This window comes from Anolis carolinensis, chromosome 2 (genome assembly GCF_035594765.1).
Source record: "Anolis carolinensis isolate JA03-04 chromosome 2, rAnoCar3.1.pri, whole genome shotgun sequence".
NCBI lineage: Eukaryota > Metazoa > Chordata > Lepidosauria > Squamata > Dactyloidae > Anolis > Anolis carolinensis.
The window spans coordinates 284,948,426-284,954,425 of NC_085842.1; positions in this window are offsets into that span (position 1 = coordinate 284,948,426).

The following is a 6,000-nucleotide window of genomic DNA, read 5'->3' on the forward strand; positions in this document are numbered from 1 at the left end:
ACAATAATTGACCACCTAAATAGTATTAAACTGAAATATAGTTAAAATTATTTCGATGTACAGATTAGATAAGACCCCAAAGCTTTAATAAGAAGCCATGTTTGAATTTCACCCCAAAATAAAACTAATGCTGCTGCCAATTAGGTCTCTGGCAAGAGGACCTTTCGTAACTAAACTTTTCAAACTATAGTTTTCTTCATCTTACAAAGATGTTGAAATAAAAGGCAACAGCAAAGCGAGAAGGACAACAATTTTAAATCAGTTGAGCATATAAAGAACCTTGTAGCATCTTTGAGAAGGAGAAAAGGAATTTTCTAGTACAGGCAGTCCCCTGACTTACAAACATCTGACTTACAAACTACTCATAGTTAAGAATGGAGATTAGACAACAGAAAGTGGCATAAATCTTCCTCTCAGAAAGGAAATTCACTCCTGAAAGAAGTTATAATGTGGAAAAGGTGTCTGCAATGAAGCTTTCTCGCTAGAGTTACACTCTGTACCCATTCTGACTTCCATACAAATTCAGTTTATAAACGGATCTAGAGAACCTCTCTTGTTTATATCTTGGAGACTGCCTGCATAAACTTTTGTGTACTCCAGTCCACTTCATCAGGTGCTAATGAAATGAAGTGGCATCCACAAGGCTTGTGCTGGAAATTTTGGACAGAATTCTAATTCTTCCCTTTAGTGATCTAACTGCCTTGGTCATGTAGCTATGTAGCATCTCCCAGCTTAATCACCCAAATTTTACTTACTTAGGCGATCCCTTGTCCGAGTATGATGGCCTTCCATGTTCTTGGAAGACACCTGTGTGTGCGTTTTTTAAATGTGTGGAGGTCGGTGCACAGCCAATCAACACATAGTCTTCCCAGAGTGAGGGCCCAACCAGTGGCATGGTTAACGCAATGATGGTGCATTCACAATCTTTTGCAGCCTTCATCTGCCTTCACAGCCGTTGTAACATGTACCATGTTATCTTCCGCCTGATCTGCCGTTGAGGTCTTTGGATTGTGCTCGGCCTGGAACCTCCCCTGCGTCCACCCCCCCCCCCCCCGAGAGTACACCCTCCCCCCCCCCCCCGGGGTTACGCCCACAGGTTCATTGGAACACGCAAGCCCCCTCACCACGACAAGATGACAATCCATTAAGTGGCCCCGCAAATTTACTTTATAGAACACCAACAGCAAGAGAGAAGGAGGCCTGTTTTCCTGGGGGTTGAGGCCCAGATGTATAACATTTCCACTCTTCTCCTTCCAGTTAGCAAGGCTAGGCTACAACAAAAATGAGTGATGGTAGTCCTGCTTCTAAATGTAATAACTAGGCTTGCTAGTGAGAGCTTTATTTTATGCATCCAAAGGTAAAACTAGATGCCAATTTTGACTCCTATTGTCATGGTTTTTCTGCATAGCAATAGAAGTAAAAAAAAATAGTATCAGGTTTAACTTTTGGCTGCAGGCAATAAAGTCCCTGAGTAAGTAGGTGCATACTTTTCTTCCTCCCCTCTAGTTTATTATTCCTTAATAGCTAAATTCATAATTCTTCAAGTCACAAAAATACAGGGATTGTATTATTCTATTTTTTATTATTTCTTCCCTTATTCTGATTCTGGCTTTTTCTACTTCATTTTTAAAAAAGAAGTTCATGATGCACCCTTGGGAGCTGAAGAACTGTACACTAGCTTTTTGAAATGAGCTTTGGAAGAAAACATTTGCATCTGTATTAAGTGCTCCTATATTGATATGTAGATCTATCAACTGCTCAATAGCTCTAATGTTGATTCAGTACCATGTAAATATGCAGCAGAAAGGACTGAGTAAAGCAAATAAGAGAGTGGATTTTAGTACCTGTATTAAGTTGTGGTTTACAAAACAATATTTACATAAGGGATTTTCTTTATGGATTTTTCTTATGCTGAAAGCTTGTATATCATAATAACATTTGTGATTATTAAATATCATTGAGTTGTTTATTATCCTGTTTTAATATCTTGCACATGTATATATATAAAAGGTAATCAATTATACAAATTAAGTAGTTTCTGAAATAGGGAGTTTGTTCATGAAATCTTAAGGTTGCACAAAAGTAAGTCACTTTGTGATGTGGAGGTTCACTCACACTCACACACCCACCCACAAGTAGCTGTTTGTTTATGACCATATAGAAGTTAAAGGAAGTTAGGAGTATATCCTACACTGGTGCCATTGTTCCAGAGATACATAAACTCCATTGCCATATTTTTGAGAATATAATAGGAATTTCCCTACCTCAGATACTTACCTGGAGGCAACACACAATGTATTCCAGTCATGGCTTGATTTTAGGTTTAGCTGGGCCAGCTGCCTGGGCAAATCCCTCCACTTGGCCTCTCTTTTGAAAGTGATTCTCCATCCTATGCCAGGCCAGCAGATTCCTCCCAAGCCAGTTATAGATCCAAGCACCTGGGAAATTTATGGTACGTAGACCTTGTTGTTAGTGCTGACTAGAGTAGATGCATTCAGTAATTGAGATTTACCTATGTGTTGACTCTCCTTCAACAATTGACTGAATGCGCCACTGTTTCAGCTGTTTCTGGTTTGTAATTGAATGACTTTAGATAGTGGTACATTTACTGTGCACCTTTAAATAATTCCCAATTTATGGAGACCCTTAATCAAACACATCATGTAGCTTTCTTGGCAAAATTTCTTCAGAGAGGGTTTATCTTTGCCTTCTTTTGAGGCTGAGAGAGATTGAATTGCCCAAGGTCAGCCAGTGGTTTCCATGGCCAAACAGGGTCAAAGTCCAATACTCCAACCATTATACAACTGCACAGTCATTTTTATTATTATAACTAGCTTGAGGACCCGGTGGTGCCCAGACTATTTGAAAAGGGCCTTGTTTGTTTTGGATGTTAGGTAATATTAGTTTTGCCATATGTTACGCTATTTCTTAGAAAAAAAACTTAAGTCTTTGCTTTTGTTTTTTATGAATGCTCCCATTAGAAAATGCATAAGAATGTCAATGCTCCCAAAACTCCCCCAGCGTTCAGAGTTGGCCATGTTGGGTCTGTGTGCCAAATTTGGTCCAGATCCGTCATCTCCTGGGTTCAGTGTTCTGTGGATAAGGGTGAACTACAACTCCCAGATTCCCAGGGCAATCATCCCAAAACCATGCCAGTATTCACAGTTGGCCATGTTTGGTCTGTGTGCCAAGTTTGGTCCAGATCTGATGTTGGCAGGATTCAGTGTTTTCTGAATACGGGTGAACTGTAATTCCTGGATGCCAAATTCATTCACCCCCAAGCCCCGCCAGTATACAAAGTTGGCCATGTTGAGTCTGTATGGCAACATTGGTCCAGATCCGTTGTTGGCTGGGTTCAGTGTTTTCTGGATAAGGGTGAACTCTTTGATGCCAAGGTCAATCACCCGCAAAGCTTTCCATGTTGGGTCTGTGTGCCAAGTTTGGTGGGTTCAGTGTTCTCTGAATATGGGTATAATATAACTCTCTGATGCCAAGGTCAATCACCCGCAAAGCCTTCCATGTTGGGTCTGTGCCAAGTTTGGTGGGTTCAGTGTTCTCTGAATATGGGTAAATTATAACTCTCTGATGCCAAGGTCAGTCACCCCAAGTGGCAGTGTTGGGTCTGTGTGCCAAGTGTGGTCCAGATCTGTAATTGGTGGGGTTCAGAGGGCTCACGGAATGCAGGTGAACTATAAGTCCCAGAGTTAAAGGTCAATCACCCCCAAAGTCTACCAATGTTCCCAGTTGGCCATGTTGAATTTGTGTGCCAAGTTTGATCCAGATCTGTCATCAAATGGGTTCAGTGTTCTCTAAATATGGGTGAACTACAATTCCTGGATGTCAAGGTCAATCACCCCAAAACCCTGCCAGTATGTAAATTTGGCCATGTTGGGTCTGTGTGCAAGTTAGTTGCAGGTCCATCGTTGGTGCAGTTCAGAGTGCTCTTAGATTGCAGGTGAACTACAGATCCCAGTCCCTACAACTCCTATAAATCATGGTGAATTCTCCCCAAACCTCTCTAGTATGATTAGTGATTGATCAATTCCTCTGTTTGCTGTGTGCTTTAGGAAAGGGTAGGAAAGGGTTAAGGGAAAGGAAGTGGATGGAGTCATTTAAATGGAGAGAGAAAAGAACACTGGGATATGCTTGCTGTAACCTGCAATATCCTTGGAGGGAGTGACTTGAAGGCTCCTCAGCACTGGGAACTATAGTCTATTTGTGGAGGCCGGAGGCTGTCTGTGTGAGCCACATACACATTTTCACTTTTATTATGTGTATAGATTACTGATTCTCAGCTATAGTTAGTTGTGACCTACCACATTCCCTTAACTTTCATACTGCATACTGTGAGAAAGGTCAGTCACGATTCTAAAGAGGATATGCATTAAGAATTATTTCATAAAATACTCGTAGAATTTTCTGCCTATACCTGCTACTGAATTGCCTTGCAATAACAGGGAGAGATATCAGGGTGTCCTACCACTAGATGCCAGTCTTACAAAGCTGTGGAATATTCAACAGAAAATATGGGCTGTTGACTGAAGTGTTTGTGTGCCATTTAGTGGAAAATCCCCTGGAATTGTTTGATACATGAGACTTGCACTGATCAAACTTGATGCACAGAAGGGCTGAATCTCTTCCATTAACTGTTGGGCACACCAAACTGCTTCCACCACTTAAAAGAGAAAGTTAAAGGATATGTAAGATGTTTCTTCCAGAATCATACACAAAAGGGAAAAAGCAAATGAGATATGTATAATGCGAAACAACTAGACTTATTCATTTACAGGAGAGTGGGGTTTTCCCAAAATTGCTGAAGGCAACAAATTAGAAAACGAGCTTTGGTGAAGGATTTCAATGTAGACAAGGAAACAACCAACAGTGTATTTCTAGACATCATGGGTAAAGGGTCCATATAAAAAGTTTAGTGGAAACAAGAATTTTGAGTCAACAAATGAATTACTTGAGCACACATATCATAGCTGTGTTTGTTAACATAATACATAAAAATTGTTATATTAAATATTTTGCTAAGCACGACACAAATGTAAACTTTCCCAAAGCTAGAGTAATTAAAACTCCAGGAGTAAAATCATTTTCACAGTTCACAGAATTTATTTCCATAAATTTTCTCATGTTTTGTGCTGCTACAGCTACTGCAACCCCGCTACAGTTGACTATTTGTCTAATTTACATATATGAATTGTGAGCTTTTTTATTTTGTGCCTTCAGATTGACCCTGACTTATAGTAACCTATAAGGTTTTCTTGGCAAGATGTATTCAGAGGAGGTTTGCCACTGCCTCCTCCTTCTTAGGTTGAGTGTCACTTGCCCAAGGTCACAATCTGAAACTAAAGCTTGCATTTGGCCCTGGCTTCCAAAAACAGGAAGTGATGTTATATCTTGATTTTATTCACATTCTGCTGAAGAACGGAGGAATTTTAGTCTTGCCTACTCTTTAATATAGCTCCCCCAAAATGAATATATAGGGTCCCCTGGTGGCTCAGTGTGTTAAAGTGCTGAGCTGCTGAACTTGCAGACCAAAAGGTGCTAGGTTCAAATCCCGGGAGTGGAATGAGCACCCGCTGTTAGCCCCAGCTCCTGCCAACCTAGCAGTTCAAAAACATGCAAATGTGAGTAGATCAATAGGTACCACTGCGGCAGGAAGGAAATGGCGTGCCATGCAGTCATGCCGGCCACATGACCTGGAGATGTCTATGGACAATGCCGGCTCTTTGGCTTAGAAATGGAGATGAGCACCAACCCCCAGAGTCAGTCATGACTGGACTTAATGTCAGGGGAAATCTTTACCTTTACCTTAAAATGAATATATTTGAAGAGATACCCACAAATTTTGTCCAAATTTTGAGAAATATTGGAGAACAGGTAAGATGCTAGAGGACTGGAGATGAGCAAATATTATATCTCTTTTCAATAATTGAAAAAAGGGGGCGGGAATTCAAGGACAAATAAACTAATTGACTTTACCTCAATACAAGA